Genomic DNA, 26,117 nt, shown 5'->3' with positions numbered 1-26,117 from the left:
AGGAGGAGCCATCACTCACTCAGTTCTTCAGAGGCCTCAAAAAGACCACCTCATCAGCTGGACACGAGTCATTCCTACCTGCAGGGAAATCTCACCCTTACAGGTCAGCCCCTTCTCAGCAGTGCAGTAAGGGCATTACAGTCTTCAAATGGGAGCAGCAAGGACTGCACAAATGAACCAGTTTGATGTGGATACTGGGCTGAAACTGCCTAATTCCAGAGCCTGCCTGTGCCCCACACAAGATGCAAATGGAAGCCATGGAAAGCAAGTGATAAATTGCTGCATTAATAGGTTCTACTTGATCTGGGGTCCCAAGGGGAAAGGGCTGGAGGCTTCAGAAAGTACCACTTTCAAAGATCCATTATATAAGGACACCTCAAAGTAATTCCAACTGTGGCTAGGACTGAAATCTCATAGTCTTCTGAGCTCTAGAACAACTGCCTTGGGCTCATCCCCAAGAGCTGTGAGACAGCACCAGGAGACACAGGCTGGTTTTAGCCACTCCTAGATTTGGATTTGGAGGCTGCAAATTCAAATCCTTCCTAAAGCTCAACTCATCTTCAAAGCACTGTAGGAACCCCATATTTCTCCCTGAGGATTAAGAAACAACTTGGGTCTACAGAGGTAAACAGGCTCTAGTCAGCTGCTGGGCTACAAGCCATGGGGGCTCATATTTCATTTCCAGAGTAGGGAGGCTGGGTGTGCGCTGCCTGGCTTCAGTGAGAAGCATTTGGAAGGGAGAGTCTGCGCGCTGGTGGTCTGGCGGCCTGAAACATGCCTCTATCAGGCAGTGCAAAGGTCGGCGTTACAGCAGGTCTCGACACCTCTGTCTGTCTCTGCCCAGCCTCAATCTCCAGTCTGTATTTCCGTACTCTTTACTCCACACATGCTTTGCTCCTGTGACACCTGCCCAGGCACTTAGATACTTTCACTATTAACACAACACCTACCTTAGCATCTACGGGGGAAGAAGGGAGAGCCGGGCTCCAGTTCATCCGCTCCTCACAGGCAACTCTTGATTTCTGGGGCCTAGGCGCCATCTACAGCAGAGTGACTGCTCCAGGGCTGCCTCTACTCAACTCCGCCTCCCTCCCCATCCTCACTCCCCTCCATCTTGCCACACTGTGTAGTAAAAACGTATCCCTTAGTTTCATATTTTCTCAGGAATTTCTTTTTAAAATTTACTTTTGATGGAAAGATAACTGCTTTACAATACTGTGTTAGTCTCTGCCACACATCAACGAGAACCAGCCACAGGTATACATGTGTCCTCTCCCTCCTGAACCTCCCTCCCACTCCCACCCCATCCCACCTCACCAGGTAGTCACAGAGCCCCAGTCTGCCCCAGTCTGCGTTCCCTGAATCACACGGCACATTCCCACTGGCTGTCTATTTTACATATGGTAGTGTGTCTGCTTCCATGCTGCTCTCTCAATTCATCCCACCCTCTCCTCCCACTTCACTTTGTCCCTAAGTCTGATCTCTGTGTCTGCATCTCCACTGCTGCCCTGCAAACAGGTTCGTTAACAGTCCCCAAGGAGCAAGAGGAAATAAACTGCAAGTGGCAGACTTTTTTTTTCCTTTTCTCTTCTAATCCTGCATTGTCAAGGCACGGGTTCCACTTGAACTGAACTTTATCTCAAATCTTGAGCTAACCAATGAGTTTTTCTCAGGGAAATATCTTCCTTAAGGGAGAAGGGGACGACAGAGGATGAGACAGTTGGATGGCATCACTGACTCAACGCACATGAGTTTGAGTAAGCTCCAGGAGTTGCTGATGGGCAGGGAGGCCTGGTGTGCTGCAGTCCATGGGGTTGCAAAGAGTCGGACACAACTGAGTGACTGAACTGAAGCTATGTTAATGAACTATGTATTTGCTTGAAAATCTGCCTTTCTTCAAGATTCATGTCAATTGTTTTATGACTGGGGATGACTCACCTGGTGCCAATGCTACCTCAAAATGCATGTTGTGGGTGAGGGGTCTGGTGCAACTCTCTCAGTTTTGAGGTGTTTCCTTCCTCTAATTAGCAGCTTCCTAACAGGTAAATAACTTCTTGCTAAAAACTAGCAAGGGGGCATTCTTTCTGTCCCCTTCTGATGTCTATGTCAGAAGCTTTCACTATCTCTTTTATATTTTAATAAAACTTTGCTACACATAAAGCTCTGAGTGATCAAGCCTCGTCACTGGCTCCAGGTCAAATTCCCCTCCTCCAGAGGCCAAGAACCCCAGCATCCTTCACAGCTCGTAGCAGTACCCTTTCAGTACCGTCTTTCTAGATTCCACATATATACATTAATATACAATATTTGTTTTTCTCTTTCTGACTTACTTCACTCTTTGTAATAGGCTCTAGGTTCATCCACTTCATTAGCACTGACTCAAATGCGTTCCTTTTTATGGTTGAGCAATATTCCATTGTATATACATACTACAGCTTCTTTATCCATTCATCTGTTGATGGACATCTAAGTTGCTTCCATGTCCTTACTACTTTAAATAGTGCTGCAATGAACACTGGGGTATATGTGTCTATTTCAATTATGGCTTTCTCAGGGTATATGCCCAGAAGTGGGATTGTTGGGTCACATGGTAGTTTTATTCCTAGTTTTTTAAGGAATCTCCATACTGTTCTCCATAGTGGCTGTATCAATTTACATTCCCATCAACAGTGCAAGAGGGTTCCCTTTTCCCCACATCCTCTCCAGCATTTATTATTTGTAGATTTTTTGATGATGGCCATTCTGACTGGTGTGAGGTAAGGAATTTCATTTTAAAATGAAAACGCCTCCATAAGGAACATATTAAGCTACATTAACCTCATCATTAGATTAGCCAATAGGCCTAAGAGCACAAGGGGGAGAAGAAAGAGAAGCCCAGGACAGAGCACTAGAAGCCTGGATGAGACGAGACAGTGAGGGGTATTCAGTGCCTGGAATAGGGATAGAGGCTCAGAAAGAAAAGCAACAACAAAGAGATGATTCATTTTCACAGTTTTTTCAAATCACGCCCTATGTAATAATCATGAGCTTCTGCGGTAACATGGCAGGTGAGGGGAGAGAGGGGGTTTTAGTTGTCATTTAATCTCTTATTAAATCTTAGGATTTAATAATCTCTTATTAAATCTTAGGATTTAATAATCTCTTATTAAATCTTAGGATTTAATAATCTCTTATTAAATCTTAGGATTTAATAAGGTCTTAGGAAATAAGGATTCCTACTTCCCAAACCCAGTAAAATCAGTGCCACGAAATGAAGAGTAAAAACATAAACAGGTCTGAGACAAAAGATGAAAACTGGCTCAGAATGGGGGGAAAATTGCCATTAATTGGGCTGGAAGGACAAACACAGAGAAAGGTAGACACAAAGGTAACAGGAGACACTATTTCTCGCAAGGTCATTCAGATGCTGTAAAATGTTATATTGACTCTCTTTCAGTGGCTACTTGCTTTCTTATCAGTGATGCCCCCAGATTAGCTTTGTTAGAGCCATCTATTATCACTGAGGCTATCCAACTGCCAAAGTGCCCTTTCCCACAACATCACCCAAATCCTAATAATCCTCCCCTCTAGCCCTACCTCAGAAACAGCAGCCAATCCAAAATTGATCCCACTTCCCCAGAGCCTTTTCTGGCGCCTTCAGCAGGAACCCAAGCTTACAGAAGCTGCTGACCCCAGCCGGTGTCAGACATGGCACCCCACAGTTCCCCTGGAGTGCCTTCTCTCACCACATGTCAATCAATACACCTTTGTCAGACTACAGGCTCATTTCAGGTGCTCTCTGAACCCAGATGCCCTCCTCTCCTCCCACTCCCAGCCTCAACTCCTAGAAGCACAGAGATTCCACCCCTTCCTACCAGTCTTCTCTTCTTGTACAACTACCCTCCCCTGAAGTAGGCCTACCACCAGCTGATAACAAAAGGAAAGAGGAGTGAATTCAGGAGGCCAGAAAAAAAGAAAGAGAAGGAGGAAGCCAAAGAAAAAAGGAAAACCAGGAGTATATAGTACTCAAGAAGCCTAGTGACAAAAGTATATCAAGGAGAACAGAATTATTAACTGGACCCAGTGCAGCTAACAAATCAAGTTAAGTTGAGAACTGAGAACAAAGCACTGGCTGCAGCATCATGTAGGTCACTGGTGATTTTGAAAAGAGCAGCAGTTTTAGTGGCGTAGGAGGAACAGAAGCCTGAATGGAAAGAATTCATGAGACTAGGCAAACAGGAGGGAATATCCATTTCTGATACTATCAGGAATGTGAAAAAGAGAAGAGAAATGGGGAAGAAGCTAGAGAAAAATTAATAGTACATTATTAATATACGCAACAGCAAGGAATTTTTTTTATCAATCCAATCTATACGTACTTTTTCAAGGCATGTAAAACAATAATGTGTGCCAATATTATGTCTCCAAAGGATTTTTATTTCATATTGGAAGAAGTTTTAAATAACTCAGATGTCCATCAATGGAGTCTAAGCTAGAAAAATGAAGACATATCTAGCAAAGAGAATACACCACAGCCAGAAAAAGAATGAAGATTTCTAAACTAATCTCTAGAATTAAGTGAAAAAAAAAGTAAGATGTATATCAGTATCTATAGTTATAACACTCCTTTGTAAGATAAGAGACACATTTACATACATCTGCTGGTGTCTGCAAAACACAACTCCAAATGGACACTCCATAAATGAATAAACAGAAACGAGCACCTAGAGGAAGAGCAGCGGACTAACTGAAAGGGGCAGCACGGGAGGGAGATGTCTGGGGAAACGTCCCAGGATGGTGACGGCACACAGGGTAGGAGCGCTCGATAAATATAAAAAAATATTAAATTATGTATGCAGAAGTACTTAGCACTGTAAGTGACATTAAAAAAAATGTTTACTTTGTTACTTTGTTGGAAGATAGAGTCAATGATAAGAATAAAGTCTGATGATTGGTGACATCTAACTGTAGTAGAGGACTCTAACAATAACAGTAAAACAGATTTATTGTATAAAATCTAACAGTTTATGATACCTATAAAAAGGATATATAATCTTTAATGCCCATCATTCATTAGTTTCACCAAAGTAAATACAGCAATTAACCCTTACTCTTAAAGAACTGCAATTAAAGGAAAGAATTAAGCATGTAATCTAGCCTTATTTGTAAAACTGAATTTCAGGAAAATAAATCATTGTTGATAAAGAAAAGCTTCTTCCCCCCAGAACTACCCCAGCTAATAAATGTGGGGGAAAATTGCCATTCTCTAATCCCTATTTGAAATGATTCAGGCAATAATCAATGAACAAAAACATTAGGCAAAAGGTTGGTTGATGGGGAGGATCTTTGCAGGGATCAGGCTGTTACCACTTGAACCCTTTCACTGATCTCAGCATCACTAAGAGTCAAACAATTTTGAAAAAGAAGAATGGCGGTATCACACTTTTTGATTTCAAATCTTATTACAACAAAACAATAGTAATCCAAATAGTGTGGTATTTACAAACAGACATAAGGATCATGGAAGGGAATAAAGAGCTCAAAAATAAACCCTCACATTTAAGGTAAATGATTTTTGACAAGAATACTAAGCATTCAATGGCAAAGGGAAATATTTTCAACAAATGGTGGGAAAACTGGATATCCACATGCACAATGATTAATTTGGATCCTTACCTTACACCATATATAAAAATTAAATGGATCAAAGATCTAGACATAAACCTCTTAGAAGAAAAGAGTCACGACACTGGATCTGGAAATAATTTCTTGGCTTTGACTCCAAAAGCACCAAAGAAAAAAGATAAATTGGACTACATCAAAATTAAAACGGTTATCCTTTAGGTCATTTATCCATTCTTCTGCCTCAGTTATTCTGCTATGGATCCTTCTAGCATATTATTCATCTCTGTTTCTTCTTTAGTTCTTCTAGGTCTTTGGTAAACATTTCTTATATCTTCTCAATATTTGCCTCCATTCTTTATCCAAGATCCAGAATCATTTTCACTATCATTATTCTGAATTCTTTTTCTAGAAGGTTGCCTATCTCCACTTCATTCAGTTGTTTTTCTGGGGTTTTATCTTGTCCTTTCATCTGAGACATAACTTTCTGCTTTAACATGCTGATTGACTTTCTGTAATGTGGTTTTTGTTTTAGTCACTGTGGGACTGTGGTTCTTGCTTCTTCTGTCTGCCCTCTGATGGAGGAGGCTAAGAGGCTTGTGTAAGCTTCCTGATGGGAGGGACTGCTGCTGCTAAGTCGCTTCAGTCGTGTCTGACTCTGTGCGATCCCATAGACGGCAGCCCACCAAGCTCCCCTGTCCCTGGGATTCTCCAGGCAAGAACACTGAAGTGGGTTGCCATTTCCTTCTCCAAAGCATGAAAGTGAAAAGTGAAAGTGAAGTAGCTCAGTTGTGTCTGACTCTTAGCGACCCCATGGACTGTAGCCCACCAGGCTCCTCCATCCACGGGATTTTCCAGGCAAGAGTACTGGAGTGGGGTGCCATCGCCTTCTGGTGGTGAGAAAAACTGGGCCTTCCTCTAGTGGGCAGGGCCTTGCTCAGTAAAGCTTTAATCCAACTATCTGCTGATGAGTGAGGTTGTGCTCCCTCCCTGGTATTTTTTGGCCTGAGGTGACCCAACCCTCTGGTTGATGGCGACCTCCAAGGCGGACCTTCCAGGCTGCTGCCCCATTCCTGTGGTGAGCCCCTGCCAATCCGTGCCTCCCCCACAGGAAACCATCCAACACTAGCAGGTAGTTTTGGTTCAGTCTCCTGTGGGGTCACTCCTTTCTTCTGAGTCTTGGTGCACAAAAGGTTTTGTTTGTGCCCTGCAAGACTGGAGTCTGTTTTCCTGGAAATCACTGCTGTAGAAGCGAATAAGAAAAAAGAATGAGAAGAAATGAAGACAGCCTAAGAGACCTCTGGGATAAACACACCAACATTCACATAGTAGGGGTCCCAGAAAGAGATAAGAAAGAAAAAGGACCTGAGAAAATATTTATAATAAGATAAAAATATTTATAATAAATATTTATAATTATTAATAAGAGATTAATAGCTGAAAACGTCCCAAACATGGAAAAGAAATAGTCAACCAAGTACAGGAAGTACAGAGAATCTCAGGCAGGGTAAACCAAAGACGGAACACACTGAGACACACCTTAATCAAACTAACAAAAATTAAAGACAGAGCTGTGCTTAGTCGCTCAGTCGTGTCTAGCTCTTTGCTACCCATGGACTGTAGCCTGTGAGGTTCCTCTGTCCATGGGGATTCTCCAGGCAAGAATATTGGAGTGGGTTGCCATGCCCTCCTCCAGCGAATCTTCCCAACCCAGGAATCAAACCCAGGTCTCCCACATTGCTGGCGGATTCTTAACATCTTAGCCACCAGGGAAGCCCTAAAAAATATTAAAAGCAACAAGGGAAAATGACAAATAACATTCAAGGGAACTCCCTTCAGGCTATCAGCCCATTTCTCAACAGAAACTCTACAAGCCAGAAGGGAATGACATGATCTATTAAAAGTGATGAAAGGAAAAAACCTACAGCCAAGAATACTCTATGGAGCAAGACTCTCCTTCAGATTTGATGGAGAAATCAAAAGCTTTCTAGACAAGCAAAAGTTAAGAGAATTTAGCACCACCAAACCAGCTTTACAACAAATGCTAAAGGAACTTCTTTAGGCAGGAAACAAGAGGAAAAGACCTACCTACAGAAAATAAACCCAAAACAATTAAGAAAATGATAACAGGATCATACATATTGATAATTACCTTAAATATAAATGGATTAAATGCACCAACCAAAAGACACAGACAGGCTGAGCAGGTGTATGCACTTCCACTTAGCACATCACTCTGCTTGACCCCCCAAAATGTATGTAATTGTGTTATATTGTTAGGTTAATCATGTTATTATTGTGACTTGCAATTGTAATTATTTTTTATTTTTTGTCTGGCTATTGACTGTGAAACTGATAAAACACCTTTCACTATTGCGATTATGTAACTATTACTCACAATACCATTGTATCATGATTGGTCAGCAGAAAAATAATAGAATTCTATATTATCAAAACTAACATTTAATAGAAAACTCTAGAATTACTTTTTAAAATCCAGATGCATATCAGAATTATTTTGGAATTTTTTGAAAACTACAAATGTACAGGTATTACTTTATATTTATTAAATCTATTATATTTAAATTATTAATGACATCATTCAAGATGCTCCTATTCCTATTTTTTCTGCACTTGATAAAATATTCTCAGAGAAATGTTAACGTGTCTCACTATGATAATATATATATATTTTTTTCCCTTATATTTCTTCTTATTTTTGCTTTATATATTCTGGTTTCTGTTAGGTGTCTAATGTTTTATGATCTCTATCTTCTTTGTGAATTGTACCTTTTATCAGTAAAAATATTCATATTTGTGTCATTAAAAATAAACAAACAACCCAGGGAAAAAACAATTAAAATGTTTGTGGATCAAATGACACAATCAATAGAGTGCAAAGGCAAACCATGGAATGGAGAAAATACTTACAAATCAATATCTGATAATGGGCCAAAAAGTTGGTTTGGGTTTTTCTGTTAACATCTTACAGAACTACTTTATACACTGGTCAATCCAATATATATAAAGAACTCCTAAAAAATAAAACTCATAACCTGAGTTTTAAAATGGGCAAAGGGCCTTGTGCCTGATTGCATCTGAGAAAGAAAGATGGGTCACCAGCGGCTCTACTGGAGCCATCCAGGAAAACCAGGCCAGGGTTCTTGCTCTTGCTGCATCTGCTCAAACCCGCATTGTCTGATCCAAAAACACAGCCTTAATATGCTGTTTCCAACAGTACCTGAAGGATATAGGCTTCATTAAGTTGGACTAAGTGAACTTCCTTGAATGGGTCACCCAGGACATCTACCTTACCACAGAGACAATGTACATCAAAAAAAAAAACAACCCTTTTCAATTATGTTTTAATGTGAATGAAACAGTCAACTGACTACAGAAATCTTTTAAAAACGTACTAACTAATCTCAATGGATTCATCTTCAAAATATGTGACTTATTTTCCCTCAGTTATATAAAAGTATTCATGCTGGGGGGTAAAATGTGCAAAAGGACTTTTGAACAGACAAAGAGAAGGACCTAAAAGCACAGGTAAAGATGCTCAGTATCATTCATCATTAGAGAACTATAAATTAAAACTACAATGCAATACTATCTCATACTCATTAGGATGGCTACTGTCAAAAACAAAACAAAAGCAGAAAATAGTAAGGATGTGGAGAAACTGGAACTCTTGTACCCTGGGGAGAGTAGAATGGTATAGCCACTATGGAAAACAGTATGGCATTTCCTCAAAAAATTAGAAATATTTTGCCACATGGTCCAGCAACCCTCACTTCTAGGTATACACCCAAAAGAACTAAAAGCAGTTTTGAAGAGGGATTTGTATACTTGTTTTCATAGCAGCATTATTCATAATACTAAAAGGGAGAAGCAATCCAAGTGTACATCAATGGATAGATGATTTTAAAGTGTGGAATATACATACAATGGAATATAATTCAGCTTTATAAAACTGGGAATTTCTGAACCATGTTAAAACTTGGATGAACCTTTAAGATGAACTGAAATAAATAGCCAGTCACAAAAGGACAAAAACTGTGATACCACTTATCTGAGGTACCTAGAGAGATAGGAAGTACAATGGTGGTTGTCAGGGGCTGGAGGGAGAAGGAAAAGAGGAGTTAATATTTAATAGGTACAGAGTTTCACTCTTGCAAGAGTTCTGGAGATAGATGGTACTGACGGTTATAAAACAATGTGAATGCACTTAATGCCACTGACCTGTATACTTAAAAATGGTTAAGATGGTAAATTGTTATGGGTATTTATTTCACCGCAATTAAACAAACAAAACCCTGAGGTCTAGTAACTTTGAATTAGTAGCTCAGGGTCAATCAGTAATATATTACATGGCAGCATCAAAACCAGAAGTCAGATCTTTTAACTCCTGGACTAGTGGCTTATCCGTAACAACTTGCAGCACTTCCTCCCTACCTCCCCCTTCCTTCCCTCCCCAGTCAGCTTTGAGTGTTCCACAAACCAGTAAAGACACAGTACTCATGGACACAATTATTCCTGGCAAAAAAGATGAAAATATTAACATTCTAATAATTAAAACTTTTATAGCCCACTAATATAACTGAATGGATGATAGTGCAACTGCAGAAAACCAATACAGCCTGAAAATACATTTAAGCAACTTAAATTACTAATTTAAATCTCAAAGTATAATCAAAACTACAAAGGGAATCAAAACTATAGCACATTAAGAGCCAAACTTATGCAACTGGCATGAAACACACAGAATTAAACTGGTATTTAAACTATCATTTTGCATTAACTTTTTTTTGTTCCTAAGTACCCCTTCCTCTTCATTTCCACTCCAGCCCCTTAACAGGCCAGAATATTCTCCTGGCTTGAATCTGGGCACAGAGCTTTGAGAGAACAAATGATTATCATCCCTAGACTGAAGTAGCAGCAACCACCAACTTGGGGTCTCAGGACTTCCTCCAGGCCACCGAGACTTTCCACGCCTGCAGCGGGAGCCACCCTCACTACCGTCTGGCTGCTGCGGGGCAGCACACTGAGCCTTTCAGTCTGGACCACAAGTCTGCTACTCATCTCTTTCAGACGACCGCCACCTTCGATCTATCTCCCACTCTTTGCACACACAGAACCTTCAATTCAAGTCAAACTGCATTAGTCAAGCTCAACCATAGTTTATACTTATTTATTACAACCTGGAAATGTGATATGCTGCCAATCTGAATCTTTCCAGTTAAATTACTGCATCTCTGGGGAAGCCCCTTCAGACACATTTGACCTAGAATGTTATTATTTCCTAATGTTTATTATTACTATTATTGAAAAGAAGCATTTTAAACAGATTGTATTATTTTTAAAAGTAGATGCAGGTTCACCACAAAACTGAGAAGATAATATACTCTCTGCTCCACATACACACCATCTCTTTTACCATCAATATCCCATGAAGTGATGTATCTGTTACAACTGATGAACCTACACAGATGCATTATTATCATCTGAAGTCAACAGCTAGGGTTCACTCTTGGTGTTGCACATTCTGCGGGTTTTGATAAATGTATGATGACATGTCTCTATCACTATAATATCCCATAGAATAGTTTCACTGCCTTGTGCTCTGCCTATTCCCTCACCAGCCACTGGCAACCACTGTTTCCACAGCTGTGCCTTTTCTACTATGCTAATACAGTTGGAATTGTACCTTTTCAGACCAGGTTTTCATTTAGTAATATGCACTTAAGGTTCTTCTGTATCTTTTCATGAACTGAAGGCTTATTTCTTTTTAGTTTATTTATCCATTCACCTACTGAAGCACATTTTGACTGCTTCCAAGTTTTGACAATTATGAATAAAACTTCTGTAAATATGGTAAGAATATTTTAGTTTTGTAAATATTCTAATCAAGCAGACAGCCCTTCCTCTCTCCTAGTTTGCTGAGAGTTCAATCACAAATAGGTACTGAATTTTAGCAAATGATTTTTCTATATCTATTGATATGAACATGCTGATTTTTCTTATCCTGTTGATATAGTTAATTATATTAACTGATTTTTTGAATGTTGAACCAGCCTTGAATATCTGGGATAAACATCATTTGGACATAGTGCTACTATTCTTTCTATGCGTTGTTGGCTTTGATATGCTAATATTTTGTTGATAATTTTTACATCTATATTCATGAGATAATGGTCTATGATTTTCTTGCCTTGTACCATCTGGTTTGGCATTAGGATAATGCTGGCCTCTTGAATGAGTCACAAAGTATTCTTTCTGCTTCATTCTTCTGGAAGAGATCACAGAGTAGTTGTATAATTTCTTCTTTAAATGTCTGGTAGAATTCACTAGTGAACTCACCTAAGCCTGGTGCTCTCTATTTTCTAAGATTAGTAATTGTTGGTTCAATTTCTCTATAGAAATGGCCAATACAGATGGTTTATTTCTTCTTTTGTGACTCTGGTAGATTGTACGCATCAATAAATTGATCTATTACATCTAAATCCATCTATCAAATTTGTGGGCATTACATATATTTGTTACCAACACAAGTTGCTCATTAATATTCCTTTATCATTCTTTAAATGTCTGTGGGATCTGAGTTGATGCTCTCTTTCATTTCTGACTTTAGTAATTTGCGTTCTCTTCCTTTTTTTTCTTAGCCTGGCCAGAGGTTCCTGACTTAATCTTTTCAAAAAACTGTTTTGGGTTTTGTTGATTTTCTCTATTGATTTTCTGCTCTAATTTACATTTTACTTCTGATTTAATTTGCTCTTATTGTTTTAGTTTCCTAAAGTGAAAGCTTCGATTGGAGATTTTAGGTTTTTCTTTTTGTATTCAGTGTTGTATAGGTGTTATTTTCATTTTCATTTAGTTCAAAGTATTTAGATTTCTCTTGAGATTTCTTCTTTGATCCATGTGTCAGTTAGAAGTGTGGGGATTTTCCCACTAGCTCTCTGTTGCTGCTTTCTAGTTTAATTCCTTGTAGCCTGAGAGGATACATTGTATAATTTCTATTCTTTTAAATTTGTTAAAGATGTTTTATGGCCCAGAATGTGGTTTACCTTGGCAAAAGTTTCATGTGAGCCTAATAATAATGTATATTCAGCTACTGTTCAGCAGTTGCATATGTCAATGATATCCAGCAGATTGTTGGTGTTGTTGAGTTCAACTATGTCCTTAATGGTTTTCTGCCTGCTGGGTCTGTCCATTTCTGGTAGTTGAGTTCAGTTCAGTTCAGTCGCTCAGTCATGTCCGACTCTCTGCGACCCCATGAATCGTAGGAGGCCAGGCCTCCCTGTCCATCACCATCTCCCGGAGTTTGCCCGAACTCATGTCCATCGAGTCGGTGATGCCATCCAGCCATCTCATCCTCTGTCGTCCCCTTCTCCTCCTGCCCCCAATCCCTCCCAGCATCAGGGTCTTTTCCAATGAGTCAACTCTTCGCATGAGGTGGCCAAAGTACTAGAGTTTCAGCTTTAGCATCAGTCCTTCCAATGAACACCCAGGACTGATCTCCTTTAGAATGGACTGGTTGGATCTCCTTGCAGTCCAAGGGACTCTCAAGAGTCTTCTCCAACACCACAGTTCAAAACCATCAATTCTTTGGTGCTCAGCTTTCTTCACAGTCCAACTCTCACATCCATACATGACCACAGGAAAAACCATAGCCTTGACTAGACGGACCTTTGTTGGCAAAGTAATGTCTCTGCTTTTGAATATGCTGTCTAGGTTGGTCATAACTTTCCTTCCAAGGAGTAAGCGTCTTTTAATTTCATGGCTGCAATCACCATCTGCAGTGATTTAGCCCCCAAAAATAAAGTCTGACACTGTTTCCACTGTTTCCTCATCTATTTCCCTTGAAGTGATGGGACCAGATGCCATGATCTTAGTTTTCTGAATGTTGAGCTTTAAGCCAACTTTTTCACTCTCCTCTTTCACTTTCATCAAGAGGCTTTTTAGTTCCTCTTCACTTTCTGCCATAAGGGTGGTGTCATCTGCATATCTGAGGTTACTGATATTTCTCCCATCGAAAAGCAAAGGAGAAAAGAAAAGATACAGGCATCTGAATGCAGAGTTCCAAAGAATAGCAAGGAGAGATAAGAAAGCTTTCCTCAGGGATCAATGCAAAGAAATAGAAGAAAACAACAGAATGGGAAAGACTAGAGATCTCTTCAAGAAAATTAGAGATACCAAGGGAACGTTTCATGCAAAGATGGGCTCAATAAAGGACAGAAATGATACAGACCTAACAGAAGCAGAAGATATTAAGAAGAGGTGACAAGAATACACAGAACTGTACAAAAAAGATCTTCATGACCCAGATAATCATGATGGTGTGATCACTCACCTAGAACCAGACATCCTGGAATGTGAAGTCAAGTGGGTCTTAGGAAGCATCACTACCAACAAAGCTAGTGGAGGTGATGGAATTCCAGTTGAGCTATTTTCAAATCCTGAAAGATGATGCTGTGAAAGCGCTCCACTCAATATGCCAGCAAATTTGGAAAACTACTGCTGAGTTTTCAAACTACCGCACAACTGCACTCATCTCACACGCTAGTAAAGTAATGCTCAAAATTCTCCAAGCCAGGCTTCAGCAATATGTGAACTGTGAACTTCCAGATGTTCAAGCTGGTTTTAGAAAAGGCAGAGGAACCAGAGATCAAATTGCCAACATCTGCTGGATCATCGAAAAAGCAAGAGAGTACCAGAAAAACATCTACTTCTGCTTTATTGACTATGCCAAAGCCTTTGACTGTGTGGATCACAATAAACTGTGGAAAATTCTGAAAGAGATGGGAATACCACACCACCTGACCTGCCTCTTGAGAAACCTGTATGCAGGTCAGGAAGCAACAGTTAGAACTGGACATGGAACAACAGCCTGGTTCCAAATAGGAAAAGCAGTACGTCAAGGCTGTGTAGTGTCCCCCTGCCTATTTCTGGTAGAGGAGTACTGACATCTCCAGCTCCCGTGGTAGAGTCGTCTGTGTCTCCCTGCAGCTCTATCACCTTCACCTCCCAGAGTCTGAGCGTCTGTTGTCAGGTGCACACAAATTAAGAATTGTTATCCATGCACAACTACCGAGCTCCTGCTCTAGGGCCCATGAGCCACAACTACCGAGGCCCTGCACCACAGCTACTGAAGCCCGAGTGTCCTAGAGGCAGCAAGCCACAACTACTGAGCCTGTGTGCTGCAACTACCGAAGCCCACGCACCTAGAGCCTGTGCTTCCCAACGAGAGAAGCCAGCACAATGCAAAGCCCACGCACCGCAACCAGAGAGTAGCCCTCACTCTCCACAACTTGAGAAAGCCTGCCTGTAGCCACAAAGACCCAGTGCAACCAAAAATATTAAAATAAATTATATTAAAAAAATACCAAACAGTCCCCTTTATCATTACATGCTATCCCTCTTAATCTCTGATCACTTTCGTTCTGCTTGGACTGAATACAGCTACTCCTGCTTTCTTTTAACTAGTGTCAGTATAGTACATCTTTCTCCATCCCTTTATTCTTAATGTATAAATACATTCATATTTGAAGTGAGTTTCTTGAAAGCAACACAGAGTTGGGTCTCGTTTTGTGATCCATTCTGACAATCTCTTTCTTTTCATTTGTGTATGTAGAGTATTGAGGTTTGAAAGTGGTGACCGATATAGCTGGATTAATATCTATGATATTTGTTACTGTTTTCTATTTGTTGCTCTTGTTCTTTGTCCTGATTTTTGTCTTCTACCCTAGCTCTGTCTTTTAGGTTTTAATTTTCTACCCTGTCTCTGTCTTCTAGGTTTTAATTGAGTATTTTACACAATTACAGTTTCTCTCCTTTCCTAGTATAAAAATTAGTTTTCTTTTTCAAATGAGATTGTCAGTTTGGAATGTATATTTACAACTAATTCAAGTGAAATCATAAATGACACTACATCATTTCACGAGTAGTTCAAGTATCATATATTAGCAAAATACTCCTAATTTCTGCCTCCAGTCCCTTGTATCATTGCTGTCATTCATTTCACTTATTCATTTGCATATACATAGGTACACACACAGATCCACACCACAAGCGCATGTAACTGAACACAAGCATATGTAAGTGATTACACTGCTACTATTATTTTGAACAAATTGTTATATTAGATCAATTAAGAATAATAAAAACAAAACTTTTAATTCTACCTTCACATACTCATTCCTCAGTGCATTTTCTTTGTATAGATATGAGTTTGTAACCTATAGTTTTCCCTCTCTCAGAAAAACTTTCTTTCACATTCTGTGCAAGGAAGGACATTTATTTTTTTATTCAGTCACTAAGTCATGTCCAACTTTCTGCAACCCTATGAACTTGCAGCACACCAGGCTTCCCTTGTTCTTCACTATGTCCCAGAGTTTGCTCAAATTCATATCCACTGAGTTGGTGATGCTATCTAAACATCTCATTCTCTGCTGCCCCCTTCCCCTTTTGCCTTCAATCTTTCCTAGCATCAGGGTCTTTCCAATGAGTTGGCTGTTTGCATCAGGTGGCCAAAGTATTGGAGCTTCAGCATCAGTCCTTCCAATGAGTATTCAGGACTGATTTCCTTTAGGACTGATTGGTCTGCTCTCCTTGCTGTCCAAGGGACTCTCAAGGGTCTTCTCCAGCACCACAATTTCAAGGCATCAATTCTTCAGTGCTCAGCTTTCTGTATGGTCCAACTCTCACATCTGCATCTAACTACTGGAAAACTATAGCTTTGACTATACGGACCTTTGTCAGCAAAGTGATGGATCCACTTTTTAATACGCTGTCTAGGTTTGTAGGGAGGACTACTGGCAACAAATTCCCTTAATTTTGGTTTGTCTGAGAAATTATTTCTCCTTAACTTTTGAAGGATAAGTTTCCAGAGCACAGAATCCTGCGTTGGGAGATTTTTTTTTCACCCTTTCAGTATTTCAAATATTTCATTTCACTGTCTTCTTCCTTGCCTAATTTCTAAGAAGTCATTATATACTCTATCTTTGTTTATCTATCTGGTTCACTTAGGTTCCTAGCTCTGTGGTTTGGTGTCTGATGTTAATTTAGGAAAACTCTCAGTCATTATTGCTTTAAATATTTCTTCTGTTCCTTTTTTCTCCTTCCAGTATTCCAATTATGCATTTGTTACATCTTTTGTAGTTGTCCCACAGTTCCTGGGTATTCTTTTCCATTTTTACCCCCAATCTTTTTTTCTCTTTGCTTTTTAGTTTTGTAAGTTTCTACTGATATATCCTCAAGCTCAGAGATTCTTTCCTCACCGGGTCCAGTCTACTAAAGTGCCCATCAAAGGCATTCTTCATTTCTGTTACAGTTTTTGATCTCTGGCTTTCTGTTTTGCTTTCTTCTTGCTCACATCATCCGTTTGTTCTTTCATGTTGTCTACTTTTTTCATTCCAGATCAAACCAATGAATCCTAAAGGAAATCAGTCCTGAATACTCACTGGAAGGTATTTAATATGTTAAATAACATATTAAAATAACATATTAAATATTAAATCACAGATGTACTAGTCTGATAATTGTAACACTCCTGCCATGTTTGACTCTGATGCTCGTTCAGTCTCTCTGAACCGTGTCTGCTGTCTCTTTTCTGTTGAAAGGTGTACATGATACACTGTGTAAAAGGAACTGCTGAAAAGTACATTCTGCAGTCCTCTGATAGGCCTCAGTCTTTTGGTGATCCTGTGCCCCTGAACTGTGAACTTCATCAGCATTTCTCAGCTTTCTTCCCCATTTATGGGACAGGAAGGCTAAGCGGACTGGAGCTGGGTGTTTCCCTTTCCCCAGGTCAGTCAGGCTCTGATAAACCCATAGTGGGTAAGACTCTGGTAAAATAATTTCTCCTGAGGGCAGGCCTTAAGAAAAACAAAATATTCTGGGTAACTGCAAAACAGTTACTTTCCCCTTTCACCTGCCAAAAGATTTAGGGGATTTTTCCTCCAGTATTCACTGGGAAAACCCAGTAGAGATTCTTGACAAAAGTGAGAAGAGATTCCTAGACTCTTCATCTCTCAGGCTTGTCCACACTGAGCCTCCAGCATTTTGTCAACTGTGGTTCTAGGTTTTTGAGCCCAGTACTGGTTCCCACAGAGGATTCTGCAGCTGGTTTCTGCTCTGGTAAAATTTAATTTCCGGCAAAATTTTCAGTGCACATTAAGCTATATAATCTTCTGCCTTGGGTACTCCACATAAGTGTTTAACTTTCTTGTTTTATGACCTGGAATTTTTGACTCACCTTGAAGATGCCATTAGGGCAAGAGATCACTGAGACACCTGAGAAGGAAAAACTTAAGGAATCAGCATTTACCAAGAGAGTTCATACAAGAGTTGACAAGGATTACTGCACAAGGTATCACAATACAGTCCCGTCGAAGAAAGCAGCAGCAGGAGGGCAGCAGCACCTCACACCTTTACACTGATGACCGTGCCAGGTGCTGTTCTAAAAGCTTTCACATGCATTAACTCACCAAACTCCCTCAAGATCCTATGAGGTAAGTACTGTTTTTCCTATTTTATAGGTGAAGAAACTCAGCCATTGAAAGGTAAAATAATTTCCTAAGGTCACAGTGCTACTGCACTATTCATGCTACAACTATACTATCCATCTTCAATAAAAAAGAATATTTAAGAATTTAACTATAAATGAACCAAATAAGTTATGGTTACTCTTTCTTAGTAAGCAACCCAGATTCTGTCTTCAAGATGGCTGTTTAATATAGTTTATTGTTTGATCACTATTTATGTACCTTGCCCCAACACAACAAAAAGAATTATCAACCCACAGAGAAAAAAAGTACATTAGTGGACACCAGGAGTTTTATGAATGTTTAACAGGTACAGAGTTTCCTTTTGGGGTGATAAAAGTATGTTGGAACTAAATAGATGATGGTTGCACAATTCTGTGAATGTACTAAATGCCAATGAACTGTTCACTTTAAGTGGTTAACTTGTTATGTGAATTTTATCTCAACTGAAAAAGAATGATCTATTAAAATATTTTGGTTAATAATAAGGGGAAAGGTTCTAAAATATTAGTGAGCAGTAAAAAAGTAGGTTATATGATTATATGTAGCACAATGCCAAACCTGAAAAGCAAAAATTTTTATGCTTTTAATATTTGGATACATAAACAGTATCTATATCTGTACTTCAGAATACATGTTCTTTTTGGTTTGTATTTTCTGTATCTCCTAGGTCATATATTTCTTTTATTATAAGAACAAATACATTATAAGTTTGGTATGTAACTGATTTAAAAGTTTTCAAATAATAAAATGGTTTTAGTAAATTCAAATATATCAACAATTGTAGTAAATGTGAATTCTCTTAACACATTAATTAGAAGACAAAGATTGTCAGAATGGGGGGAAACAGCCTAACTATATGCTATCTATAAGAAACTCCAAATATAATGATATACGTAGGTTAAAAGGGTCAAACAGGAAGTCAAGGGAAATTAGAAAATACTTTGAACTAAATGAAAATACAGTATCTCAAAATTATGGTATGCAGCTATAAGCAGTATTCCGAGGGAAATTTATAGTTGTTATAGACTAAATATTTGTATCTTCCCTTCCCCACAAGTTCTTACTTTGAAATATTCGTATAATACCAAATATAAGGGTATTTTGAAGTTGAGTCTTCAAGAGGTGATTAGGTCATGAGGGTAGAGCCTGCATGAGTAGGATTAGCATCTTTATTTTGAAAGATCCCAGAGAGGATACAGGGCTTCCCTGGTGGCTCAGACAGTTAAAGAGTCTGCCTGCAATGTGGGGGATCAGGGTACAATCCCTGGGTCGGGAAGATCCCCTGGAGAAGGAAATGGTTACCCACTCCAGTATTCCTGCCTGGAGAATTCCGTGGACAGAGAAGCCTGGCGAGCTACAATCCCTGGGGTCGCAGAGTCGGACACGACTGAGCGACTAACATACACAAAGAGGACACAGTGAAAAGAAGGCCGTATCATGAAGTAGGAACCAGCCCTTGCCAGACACTGAATCTGTCGGCACCTCTATCTTAGGCTTGCTTCCCAGCCTCCAGAAATGTAAGAAATAAATTTCAGTTGTTTAGAAGCCACCCAGTCTTGAGCTTTCATCTTAAGACATTATGAAATGAGTAAAGATAAACATAAGTCAAGCAGAAGGAGGGAAATATTAAAAGAAGAGAAACCTATGCAACTGAAAACAAAAGAATAGAGAAAAATCAATGAAACCAAAAGCTATTTTCTTTAAATTATCAAATTCTTTAAAATTACCAAGATTATCAAAGAAAAAAAGACAGGAGACACAAAATATACAGAATGAGAGAGGATTATCACTACATGCACAGAAGGCATTAAAATGATTTAATAAAGAATAGTATAAACAATTCTACACAACATAAATCCAACAATTCAGTGAAAAGGACTAATTCCTTGGAATTACCCAAAGTCATCCAAGATGAAAGATAACCTGAACAGATTTATAATTACAAAAATAAACTGAGTTAGTAATTTTAAACCTTCAAAAAAGATCCCTCCCGGCCCAGAAGGTTTCACTAGCAAATTTTTAAGATGACGACCACCAATTCTGTATAATTTGCTACACGGGGAAAAAAAACCTGGTACAAATATCAGTTTATATAGCTGCAGGCCACTAGCCACACGTAGCTATTGAGTAGCTGAAATGCAGCTAGAGCCACGTGTTGAAATTATAATATTTTGGCTATACTGAGTTAGGTAAATAAAATGTATTATTATTAAGTGTTCCTTGAAGTCTTCGAAAGACTTAGGTCAGATAAGGTCTGCTTTCCTAATCACTTCTGATTTCTAACTACAAGACAACTGTGAAACTAAAGGACAAAACTGAAGTGGCTACTAAGCCAAAGCCTGATGCACTCTAGAATTCAATTACTTTCAAGATGATCTCAAAACCAAGTATAAGCAAAATCCTTAGAAGCTGTAAGAGGAAACTGGAAGGGCACTGACCACTACAAAGCAAAATCTAGAGGCTCAAAGCACTCCTTTGAATGAAACAACAGAAGCAACAGTTAGAACTGGACATAGAACAACAGACTTGTTCAAAACTGGGAAAGGAGTATGTCAAGGCTATATTTTGTCACCCTGTTTATTCAACTTACATACAGAGTACATTGTGTGAAATGCTGGGCTGCATGAAGCACAAGATGGAATCAAGATTGCCAGGAGAAATATCAATAACCTCAGATATGCAATGAGGGAGACCTGGGTTTGATCTCTGAGTTGGGAAGATTCCCTGGAGAAGGGAAAGGCTACCCACTCCAGTATTCTGGCCTGGAGAATTCCATGGTCTGTATAGTCCATGGGGTCACAAAGAGTCGGACACAACTGAGCAACTTTCACTTTCAGATATGCAGATGACACCACCCTTATGGCAGAAAGCCAAGAGGAATTAAAGAGTCTCTTGATAAAGGTGAAAGAGGAGAATGAAAAAGCTGACTTAAAACTCAACATTCAAAAAATGAAGATCATGGCATCCAGTCCCATCACTTCATGGCAAATAGATATGGAAACAGTGACAGACTTTATTTTCTTGGGCTCCAAAATCACTGTGGACGGTGACTGCAGTCCTAAGATTAAAAGATGCTTGCCCCCTGGAAGAAAGGCAATGACAAATCTAGACAGTATATTAAAAAGCAGAGAGATCACTTTGCCTGCAAAGGTCCATATAGTCAAAGCTATGGTTTTTCCAGTAGTCGTGAATGGATGTGAGAGGTGGACTACAAAGAAAGCTGAGCACTGAAGAACTGATGCTTCTGAACTGTAGTGTTGGAGAAGACTCTTGGGAGTCCCTTGGACAGCAAGGAGATCAAATCAGTCAATCCTAAAGGAAATCAACCCTGAATATTCATTGAAAGGACTGATGCTGAAGCTGAAGCTCCAATACTTTGGCCACCTGATGTGAAGAGCCAACTCACTGGAAAAGACCCTAGTGCTAGGAAAGATTGAGGGCAGGAGGTGAAGGGGACAACAGAGGATGAGACAGTTGGATGGTATCACCGACTCAATGGACATAGTTTAAGCAAACCCTGGGAGATAGTGAAGGACAAGGAAGCCTGGAGTGCTGCATTCGGTGGGATCTCAAAGAGTTGGACACAACTGAGCTACTGAATGACAACAAAGCACTCCTACCTTGGAGCCAAATGTCCAATAGGGACATTCTCTTTGTAAAGAAAGGAAACTAGAAGCTGTTTAAAGTAAAAGGGAAGACAAATTAAGTATTTTTTAAAGGGAGATTTTTTTTTTTCAAGGTAAAGATTATAGAATGAACTAATTTCTAAGTGATATGTATCTCTGTCATTCCAAGGAAAAACTCATTAGAGCACTGTGTGGCTAGTCAAACCATCATGAAAAGAACAGAATGGAATTTGCTTTTCAATCATGAGAAACGCTGGACTGGAAGAAACACAAGATGGAATCAAGATTGCTGGGAGAAATATCAATAACCTCAGATATGCAGATGACACCATTCTTATGGCAGAAAGTGAAGAGGAACTAAAAAGCCTCTTGATGAAAGTGAAAGTGGAGAGTGAAAAAGTTGGCTTAAAGCTCAACATTCAGAAAACGAAGATCATGGCATCCGGTCCCACCACTTCATGGGAAATAGATGGGGAAACAGTGGAAACAGTGTCAGACTTTATTTTCTGGGGCTCCAAAATCACTGCAGATGGTGATTGCAGCCATGAAATTAAAAGACGCTTACTCCTTGGAAGGAAAGTTATGACCAACCTAGACAGCATATTCAAAAGCAGAGACATTACTTTGCCAACAAAGGTCCGTCTAGTCAAGGCTATGGTTTTTCCTGTGGTCATGTATGGATGTGAGAGTTGGACTGTGAAGAAGGCTGAGTGCCAAAGAATTGATGGTTTTGAACTGTGGTGTTGGAGAAGACTCTTGAGAGTCCCTTGGACTGCAAGGAGATCCAACCAGTCCATTCTGAAGGAGATCAGCCTGGGATTTCTTTGGAAGGAATGATGCTAAAGCTGAAACTCCAGTACTTTGGACACCTCATGTGAAGAGTTGACTCATTGGAAAAGACTCTGATGCTGGGAGGGATTGGGGGCAGGAGGAGAAGGGGATGACAGAGGATGAGATGGCTGGATGGAATCCCTGACTTGATGGACGTGAAGAGTGAACTCCGGGAGTTGGTGATGGACAGGGAGGCCTGGCGTGCTGTGATTCATGGGGTCGCAAAGAGTCAGACATGACTGAGTGACTGAACTGAACTGAAGAAGACACCCTCTTCAAATATTCCTACCTTTAACTACAAGACTAATAGGGGGTTAAAAATAAAAAAGTGTATCATGAGCCATAATTAAGGAATATAAACTGCATCAGAGAAATTAAGATATCAGATAAAGTTAAAAGCCCTATCCTTCAATTATTTTAGATCCTAATCACCAGTCCGCTTAAAAAAAAAAAAAAAAAACCCACATATTTTTCAGTAGTTACACAGATCCCCTACTTTCAGTTTTGCTCTCTGCAAGCTGAGTTACCCGAAGCCAACCTCAGTCTGAAAATACTAAGTGGAAAAGTCCAGAAACACACAACCTGTAAGTTTTAAACTGCACACCATTTCTAAGTGGCATGAGGAAACCTTACGCCTTCCTGCCCCATCCCACCCAGAACTCCCAGCCATCAGCACTGCTTGCTCTTGACATCTAACCACTCACACCAACACAGCTTGATGATCCAGGATCCCCCAAAGCAAATGGTTCCCTCGTAGGCCTTTTATCATCTCACATCATCACAAGAAGGGCGAGTACAAACAGTAAGATACTGCTGGGCTGGGGGGAAGGAGGAAGACCATACTCACGTAACTCTTATCATAGCATATTGCTGTAATTGATCTATTTTATTATTATTATTATTAATTTCTTATTGTACCTAACTTATGAACTTTATCACAGGTATGTATGTATAGGAAAAAAATATATACACGGGGTCAGCACTATCCATGGTTTCAGGCATCCACTGGGAGGTCCTGAAATATATCCCCCAAAGTGGGTAGAGGGGATGAGTGCTATCATACTGATAAATTAGGTACTCACCATGATTTGAACAAGAAGCAACTACATTTGCATCCTTATTTTTAAGAGATATGCTCTGGTCTAATTCAGAAGCAAGTGTACACAATGACACTTACTAAAAATTCCCATCACACAACAATTCAGTAAAAATTACTCATCTGAAACAATTTCTGCATATATATAAACATTTTTTTGTGATGGAGAAATGTACATATCTCCTCCACTGTAAGTCTTACTTGTTGCCTCATTTTTAATGTTTCCAAAACCAATATGACCAAATATGTTCATTTAATATAATGGCTCTTCCCTTCTCCTTCCAAGAAAAGTAGTCATTAAACCAATTATACATATTAAAATTATGTAAGAATCAAAGAAGTGCAGGAAGTTTTATGGGTATATGTTTTACTAGGGTAAGGATATACTCTCTAACTAAACACTTTTTAAAACTAGAGTCAGTCTCAGCTATAGCCCTTACCAGTGCATACACACAAAAAAGTTAAGGATTATGTTTTTTTTAAAAAGCAAATTATGCCAAAGATTTTACTTCTTAAATGGTCAGTGGTTTGGGGATTATTTTCTTTTTAACAGTAAGTATAACAATAAATATAACTAAATATATTTGTTTTTTTTAATGAACTATCAATCCCCAAACTTTGAATCCCTGGAACCTAACATTCCAGATCAAAGATGTTTCTACTATGAAGGGCTCTGGCTCCTGTGAGAAAAAGAGATGCTGCCTTTAAATTACATTTTTGCTCTTCTACCAAATCCTTATAGTTAAAACATTTGACACTTCATACCTAGACATGCAAATATCTTATTTACTACATTTTAAAGATATAGCCCTGTTTCATCTCATCTCTCGATTTTCCATACTTCATAGAGGCTCAGGACCCACATGTCTACGTTTTAGAGATTAATCTTCACACAGCCTGTGACTCCTGGACACAACCACCAAACAACAACGACCACCTGGTGTCAGCACAACCAGCGGCTCATACAAAGCAGGAGCTCAAGCTTCTCTGAAGCGGAAATAGGCCACCACCTTTCATTTTTTACATTTTTAATTGAAGGATAACTGCTTGACAATGTCATGCTGGTTTCTGCCATACAACAAAGAAAATCAACCATAAGTGTATACATATTCATATATTCCCTTCTTTCCACTCCCCAACCCATCACCTTTGAAACTTAATATAGACCTTAGAATGTAAAGATATTTAAGGATTTCGGATCTCATTTACAAATTGAAATGTCCCTTCTGAAAAGTTTTCCCATACAAATCACAATCAGCTTAGACTACCATTTCTTTTATCGGAAAAGAAATATGTTTCATGACTACTCATATTTCTGATACTGAAGGGATCTAGAAATTAGAACTGAAACAGAGAGCATCTATTGAGGATAGTCTAGAAGTAAATGAAACAGGCTTTCTGAGTGCAACATAAAAGAGAGACATTCTAAAGGTGGGGTCAATAAGTAAAAGGGAGGCGAACTGGTAATTAGTGCGAAGTAGGACAGCATCCATATATTAATAGAAGACACCGGTGTAGAGTACAGAGGAGTCTATGAAACCAGCACTTCTTTTATAACATGATCAGTTAAAACACTGGAGAAGAATGAGGAGAGGCAATCCTGCACTACCTGGTTAAGGTGGACATTCTGTAAACTGGAGAAGCTGGGAGATATTACAAAGGTTTTAAACAAATGGTGTGCTTACACAGGGGCACCCATCAAGCTTCCTAACCTCTGGGTCTATATTATGTATTATGATTTGGGAGCTTAATAAGAGAAGTTCCATTTTTAACCTCTGAGAAAACTAAATGAATAATGTTTAAGTATTTTGTCTACATGTGAATTGTCCCTAAAGACTTGTGTGAAGCCTTTAGTAGGAAGAGTTATTTCAAGTGGGAGAAACCTTCATTAGCACTTGATCACCAGAGTATCACATGACAACAGCGCCTACTTTACAACTAAAACCATTCTGTTTTAGAAGGAACCATCAAGGGCAGGGGTACAGCTCTATTGTGGAACTCTGAAAGAGGGTGCTCCATTAGGAAGAGGGGAGGCATGTTTGTATCAAGGTTAAAATGGGGACGAGCACTCACGCTCCTTTGCTGCTGCTAAGTCACTTCAGTCGTGTCCAACTCTGTGTGACCCCATAGATGGCAGCCCACCAGGCTCCCCTGTCCCTGGGATTCTCCAGGCAAGAACACTGGAGTGGGTTGCCATTTCCTTCTCCAATGCATGAAAGTGAAAAGTGAAAGCGAAGTCGCTCAGTCATATCTGACTCTCAGCGACCCTATGGACTGCAGCCTTCCAGGCTCCTCCGTCCATGGGATTTTCAAGGCAAGAGTACTGGAGTGTGGTGCCATTGCCTTCTCCGTCACGCTCCTTACTCCTTTCCAAGAGTCCAAAGTGTCCCACTGACAAGCAGGAGCTCCTTGGGAAAC

The 26,117-nt window shown here is 39.5% G+C and overlaps 1 protein-coding gene and 1 pseudogene across 4 annotated transcripts in view; one reads left to right on the top strand and one right to left on the bottom strand.

The window, feature by feature from the left end:
• ILRUN (inflammation and lipid regulator with UBA-like and NBR1-like domains) overlaps positions 1-26,117 on the bottom strand; it is a 105,676-nt gene that overhangs the window by 26,827 nt on the left and 52,732 nt on the right. The gene's annotated exons all lie outside the window — the stretch shown is intronic.
• On the top strand, positions 8,713-8,875 carry LOC129646020 (40S ribosomal protein S29-like; annotated as a pseudogene).

Source organism: Bubalus kerabau, chromosome 3 (assembly GCF_029407905.1).
Source record: "Bubalus kerabau isolate K-KA32 ecotype Philippines breed swamp buffalo chromosome 3, PCC_UOA_SB_1v2, whole genome shotgun sequence".
In the NCBI taxonomy this organism is placed as follows: Eukaryota; Metazoa; Chordata; class Mammalia; order Artiodactyla; family Bovidae; genus Bubalus; species Bubalus kerabau.
The sequence above is the reverse complement of the archived record's forward strand: the minus strand, read 5'-3'. Positions and strand labels throughout refer to the sequence as shown.